Here is a 7,948-nt window from a genome sequence, read left to right as displayed (position 1 = left end):
CACGCATAAGTTCGTGTAGAGATGTTTTAACAATTTCATCATATCATTGATGATTATGCAATTGCCACATTAAGAAAACTTATATACGAGCTAATCTCCTGTTATCACTTAACACTAATAAGGTACCTTGCCCCCCCAAATTTTGTAATGATTTTATCAAATAACATATTATTAAAAAATAATAATAATTCAATTGATACATTGACTACAAAAAAAAAAAAAAAAAGTGTTTCAACTTTCACACGTCTAAATTTACCCTTCGTTGGGCCGGGCTTCAACAAATTTACAGTTGAGGCAATACTCGAACACACAAAAAAAAAGGCATTTTTAATTGATTGAAAATTACTCGATTATTGATAAATATAAAGTACAAATTTTTTTTCTTTCTAACCCTAGCCAAGTTGGATTGAGCCAAGCCGAGCCGATCGTGGGGCTGACTTAGAAGAGTCGGAAACAAACCCAAAAGTCCAAAAATAAATAAATAAAGGCACTACATAAGCTTTGGAATTTTGTAAGAACTTTTATCATTAATTTCTGAGAAGAATTGGAGCCGCCGCCGAAATAGGTGCCAAAAGTGAAGCTTCATCACCTCCTTTCATCTCATAAAAAAAAGAAGAAAAAGAAAAATCCTCTCCTTTATCAAAGCTTCAAACAACTTTTCTAGAAGATTAAAAGCATTTATAAGTTTGAATGACCTTTTTATTCTCGTCGCCCAATCAATAATTTAATCATGAGATGTAGAAGAAGAACGTGACTAAATTAAAGTCACTTTTGTCTTTTCTTAAAAATTGTACGGTTACGTTTGAAATCACTCGATAATTTTTGGACTCTCGGAATTTGATCAGCTTTTTAGAATAATCTAACAGCAAAAGCACATTCCTATTGATCTAGAAGGCTTAAATAAAGTACCCATCGAATTTGTTCAAAACCGTGTACGTCTCTTGCCGTGAAAGAGAAAGCTAGTAAGAGATTGTTGCATCCCCTTTTCAATTACATAATCAATGACCTGCCTGGCGGTGGTTCCACTTGATGAAGCCTTAACTCTATTATCAGAACTGAACCATGGGTTCGTAATAATCAATCTCAAAATTAGCATCTTCTGCACCGTTCTAGAATCAAACTAAGCAATTATTTCTCACCCAATTTTTTGTTTTTTTTTGTTTTTTGTGCATATAAGAGTTGCATGAATAAATGCTATGGGGCTGCCGGTCAATGGAATTGATGAAAGCAAGTCTACGCACCGAGGACACAACATGTTTGGACTTTGCAGTAGCCGGAGTTTAGTGTTATTATTTTGCTTTGATCTAATAATCCCAGAAACAAACAAACTCACATGATGCCATTGACGTTTGAAACTTCTATTTGTCCACAACAATTGACACACACACACACACATATATATACATATGAAACATTCTAGAAAAATGAGGAGCAAAACCAATCTTTGATACTTCAGAGATGATGACGAAGTTGTATTAATTATTATGTGTGGTCTATTTCGACGACTTTAAACCATGCTCGTGTTGATTATATATGTGAAGCAAAGGCTTCGCTAGCTTTCAGCCAGACAAAAAAAAAAAAAGACAGCATTTTAGTAATATTTAGAGTTGGTGATGAGTATAAGTCGGCTCAATACTGCATTCAAATTTTTCTATATGATATATTTTTTTTATATAATTAATATCATACGTCCAAGTTGTTGATCAGGTGTGCTGCAATCTAGCGATCGTTTGTGGTTCCAACAACTCAGAGCTGGATTTGGTTGCTGATTAAACGGAATCATGCGCCGCCAAATAATGACAAATCAATAATTGAAGATTACATTAATGAATAATAATGATTGAAAGTTAAAACTTAATTAATTGAATATCTACCTCTTTAATTTTTTTGCATTATTCTAGCTGTGGCGATAAGAACAGTTGAAAACCGCTCGCTAATAATAATAATAATAATCCAATATTTGATGGATTCATTTTGTTTATAGTAGTGAACAACAAAGAAAATGAACGACCAAGTTTCAGCAAAAAGGACTTTAAATTAATTTATACGAATTTCAAGGTCATCATTTTCGTAAATCTTGACAATTTACATTTTATTGATTTGTTAGTGAGTAATTCTAAATAAATTTACAAATTAAGTTATTCTACGAAACTTGTATTTTAAACTGATATGATAGAGGAAATAACACAATCTCAAAGAATGTGCATAAAAATTTATCAAATTAGATTATAAGATAAATAAATACATGTCATAGCACTTATATGCTATTAAACATTCATTGAAATATAATTTTTTTTTCTCATTTTGATAAGAGTAATGTAATTAGTTTCTAATAATAAAGAAAAAAAATGTTATTTAAGCATTACATATTACAAGCTTTTTTTTTTCTTTAATTAAGGTGGCTTAAAATAGTAGCTTTTGTTTCAAATTGAAGGAATTATATATACTGGTAGAAAATTTGCACATCTCTGGTTGGTTCAACATCGATCAATTAAATAATTTAAATTTAGATTCATCTAAATTTGTACCTTCAAAGATAGGGTAAAATCTCATTTAATTCTTATATTTTAAAATTAATGTCCGTTTAGTCCTTATATTTTTAAAAATACCTCAAAAAACCCTCAGCATTACCTCTGTTACCGTTAATTCTATATCCATGAGGGTAAAAATGTATTTTCTTGTTAAAATTTAAAAAAACTATTACATAATCTAGATCCATAATGGCAAAAACGTGTTTTAACCCTAATATTCTTTAAAACCCTAGCATCAAATCCAATCTGGACCTAGTGGAAGTTAGCCGAATGCTAAGAGACAAAAGCATCAAAGAACCAATGTCGGTTCATCCTCTGGCATAGCCAAACAAGTAGGTCTTTAAACTATTTTCATTTTTTATTTTTAGATTTACTAGTATTAACAGAATGCTCATCCTTTTATTTTGTTTTTTTCTATTATTTCAGCAACAATTTCAACAAGACATATACAAAGTCAACCAAATCCTATGAGACAGAAGCAAAAAGGAAAAATAAGGGTTTCTCCAACACAACCCTTTCAAACCTAAATGTGAACAACATTATAGAAGCAAATAAAAGGTATGTTCTATCTTAAATTCCTTAGCATTTTAGAGTAACGAAATATCCACAATATTAATTGAGAACTTATTTACTTAAAACTGCAGCAATGATGATGCAGCTTTGATCAACGATTGTTTGTTTGCTTCCGGGGAGAAGTTTGACTCAAAGTATTCCATAACTATAAAGCCAAATATAATCCACCAGTCTTACTTTATTAGTTTCTTTTATTTTGTGCTAGTTGTAGCATTATTGACTAGTTTACCGGTGGTAACATTTTTTTTTTAACTTCTAGTTGTAATTTTTTTTTAAAGACATTTAATCAACGGCGGTATCAAACTTATCATTGACTTCATTTCCCAATTGCCAATACATTTATCTTTTAGCAATTCAATAAATAAAGTTTAGACATGAGAAGTTTGAATGATGAAAAGCTCAGTCTCGTGTTGAAATTTAATTGTCAAAAATTGTATGCAAACTACCAAGTGTGTAAATAGTACTTGTAAAAAAATTAATATAAATTTTTATTTTTTTTATTTTTAGGGTTAAATTGATAATTTAATTATTATTTTTATTAATGGCCAAATAAAAAATTATTATAAAATGATAATGTTGTAAAAGTAAGCCAAAAGAAATAAAAAGTAATAGTAGGAGCATCAATACTTTAACGACAAAGATGTTTTAAAGTATTTTTAAAAATATAAAAATTAAATGAATACTACTCTTAAAATAAATGGATTAAATGTACTTTTACCTTTAAAAGATATATTATTAATGCCCGTTCACAAATCTTTTACCCGTATATTTTAAGCAACGAGCCTTGAAAATTGGAGATAAATGTCTCTATTTTGGCAATTGACTGACAACAGCCACATGACAAGTGCATTTGTACAATTACAATTATTTCTGTAGATTCATAAATCCATTATATTTTTAATTAAGATTTTTTTTTTAATAAAAAAATCTGTTCACCTACATGGAGATATAAATCCTGCAGATTATTAATAATATTACAGTGCGAAAGTTGATGACTCAATTTAATATAATTAATTAATTTGTTCTCGTTTTTTTCAATCGTTGCATGGCATATTTATTTGTATTTAGAGTTATTTTATATAAAAATATTATTTTACCTTGAAAAGAATAAAAAAATAAATCCAATAACTACAAAATAAAGACATGAGTGTTTTGAATAATTTTTCAAAACACGCATTGACTAATTACATAAGGGACTTAAGCCACAGATAATCAAAGCAACAAATACGAAAACAAGAAAGTCAAAACGCGTAATTAATAAGTGAATATAACAAGCAATAATGTTGTCAAGACGTAGACATCAACTTTTGTAATTTTCTGTGGCCTTTTTTTTCCACTCGAAAGAGCAAAAGGTAGCCATCTTCCAAAATTAAAACTTCATGATCTTCTTAAGCTTTCCAGAATATTTAACTTTTCAAATTAATATTTATTAACTTTCTTTAAAAAAAAAAAATTACCCTTTAACATGTGGTGTTTATCCAGTCGATCATTCTAGAATGTGATTTGTGACAACATAATAGGAGATTAGAAATACTCTTTGGTAATAAATGATGGGCCCTGAAGGTTATTCATCATTATTATTATTATTATTATTATTATTTAGATTAAAAGTTAACTTCAAAGGTGTGTTTGGAGCTTGTGTTCTTCTCATATTGGCTATTGATCTATCTCGAGCACTGAACCACACATTTGTTGAATCGAAGTCAAGTATAGACTTGCAAGTTGTAACCAGTTTTATTATCAAGATGTCGAGGTCTGTCAGGACATGCTCTTTATAAATATAGTTCGTTTGAAGTTAGCTTGAAATTTTACTCAAAAATTTTGTCAGTAAAATCGTAAGTCTACCGAAAAGAAGAAAGAAAATTGGCTTTCACAATACACATAAAAAGATTTGAACTATACATAAACTTCAATAATAAAATGAAGAGATGATAGTCACTGGTTAGTAACAAAAACTCAGAAGTATTTGGCAAAATATTCAGTGGCCAATATATTTAATTGCTCAAGTGTACTGAGTAGGCAGAGAGGCGTTGAACAATTTGACCATCTAGTCTCGGCCAAAATAAATGGTGGGTTACCGAGCTTAGAGGGCATGATACTTGCTGGGTCAATCCAGAACAAGTCTGCATGATTAATTTGGACTTATTACTCCCATTATTGCTTTGATTTAATGTATGAAACAAAGGTCACATGACGCATGCCATAACGTTTATTCGCGAACCAACGTATTTTTCTGTCCATATCACATTGCCGTTATGATTACTCTACATTATGAAGTGCAATCAACCCAGCAGCCATGGTAATACCATATGATGTTAAAGGAAAAAAGATAAAATAATCAATTTACACTATGACACGACAAGGTATTATATTTAATTCATTGTTCATCCTTCAGTTTGTTTTAACATTTTTCTTTAACAAAACATTTGAGCCTATACTAAACTATAATTTGAAAATTTGAAATAGTGATAGCTGCATTTATTAGGTGTGTAGTATCTTTAACATTTAGGGCATGATTGGCGCGCGGGTTTCAGAGGGGTATGGATTGTACAAAATTTTCAGCACCATGTTTGGTGCAGATAATGAAGGTGAGGATATGTATAAATAAATCAAGTTTGGGTAGCTTATAAAGAACCCCCCACCCCCCCCCCCCCCCCCCCCCCCACCCCCGGCGGGGTTTACGCGGGTCTTGCCACATTTACTTTTTTTTTTAATTCAATTTTTTACTTTATTTTAATTATGTATTAAATACAAATATTTTAATAATGGCCGGCAACTTGACCACTGCTGGCCGTTGTTATTTTCCGGCATCTTTGGGCATTATTATTAGTATCAATAGCATTATTGTCATGAGCTCTACACAATTGTATCAATATCTCCAACAATGGAGCTACCGTTTGCCGTAAATTTACAATTAAAGTTTTGAAATTCAAAATTTTGACTGTAGATCTACGGCCAAGGGGAACTCTGTTTTTAGTGATTTTAGTACCGTTGTGTAGAGCTCGATAAGAGAATTCTAATGATACCAATTATAACCTAAACAAACAATGTTAAAAAAATTTCAGTGGTGATCTCAGTGGTGGTCAATGGTGGTTGCCGGTAATTAATTTATTTTCTATTAATAAATTTCAAAAGTTATAGTTTAATATAATATAATGATATAAAATATTAAAATACACAATACATTCCATACTTACACCAAACAGGGGTTAATATATTATTTAATATATTTTAATACAATACAATCTATTACAAACCAGTACAGTCCAGTGCAATCCAATCTATCAAACACAACCTTACAATTTTGATTGAGGCAGCTGGCAGTCCATTAGATTCTTTCTGATTTCGGCCTCCACAGATGTGAAGTCACCTGACCCACTTACTTTTGATGCAGCCCAATTCTAAGCCCTAATTTTTGCCCAGAGCACCGCTTTTCACACCCCTTCAATATCCTCACAAAACCCCATTTTTGAAACCATAGCTCTATAGCAAGAGGAAATTACATAAAAGGAAAATTATGAATTTAATTAAACTTAAGTGCTTTACAAATCATGAACCCTAACCTATCTTTAAATCCTAATATGTGATATAATTTAATTCTTTTTTATACATAAAATCAAAGTAATTTTGAATCAATGAAGAAAAAAGCCACCTAAAATGAGAATTATTACTATTATTTTTAAAAAATATATTTATAACTTAGTTAATTTATTCTAGATGATAATAAAATTAATTAAAACTCTATTGCGATTTTCCGAATAGGCCCATCAAAAATGGATTGTAAAACCGAATGTTGGCTGCCTGGTCTGGGTGCTGCCTACAAACTTAAGAAGGTAGTTTTTCTTTGTGTAAATAATTTTAACTTCGTCTCGAAAGGATCAAAAATCAACTGCTGTCTCCCTACTTCCTAGAAAAACAACTGCTCAAGGCACAAGCTATCTCGGGTTTCCAAATTATTTTGCTTACGCAACAACCCAAAACATAACATATCTGCCACTTGTATGTAGTTATTTTAAAAAATTATAATGCAATTAATAATTATATTTAACTGAACTATGTATGTCATATATGTATTAATTAAGTGTAGTATCTCTGATGTGGTCTATAAATTCTCCTATCGATTCCTTATTTAAAGCTGACATTGATTTACATGATTTGCCTATGTCTGTTTTAGTTAAAATTTACTAAAAATGAGAACACCAAACATACCTTAAAATGTAAAACGTAAAGAAAAAAAAAAAATTCTTGCTCATAGTCCTTGGATTAAATTATCTGAACAAATAAAATCTTAATTTTTTAAAATAATCCAATCGAGTAACCGTAAGATTTGAAAGAATATTCTCATTCAAAAGAAATAAATTAAAAAAATTACTGAAATTTTTTTAAAAAAAATCTGTGGGAAATGAAGAACAAAATATTAGTATTATCACATTTTTTGCTAGCTTATTTGTGGATGCAACTAGCAAATATTTTGATACGTTGTAAGAGATTTTGAGTTCAAAATTCACTCTCTCTTAGAGTTAAGAAAATATTTGTACAAAATAAATTTACATAAGAATTTATGACTGTAATAAAATTCACTCTTTTTTATTTATATCGTAAATTTAAAATATACAACAATAACAACTAGACGATCTAGTAATATAAAAGCAGTACATAATTGAGGGAAAATCGATAAAAGAAAATGTATCCATGCAAGTGTGGGGGTCAAACAATAAATTACGAAAAATATGAGGCAAAATAAAAAAAAAGAACAAGTTATAGCAAAGGGGGCTTAATATAAAATTCCCACGACGTGTCCACAAATCTCATTCGAAAATTTGACCGTTGGGCCCGTTGCAGAC

This window comes from Citrus sinensis, chromosome 6 (assembly GCF_022201045.2).
Source record: "Citrus sinensis cultivar Valencia sweet orange chromosome 6, DVS_A1.0, whole genome shotgun sequence".
NCBI lineage: Eukaryota > Viridiplantae > Streptophyta > Magnoliopsida > Sapindales > Rutaceae > Citrus > Citrus sinensis.
This window is presented reverse-complemented; position numbering follows the sequence as displayed.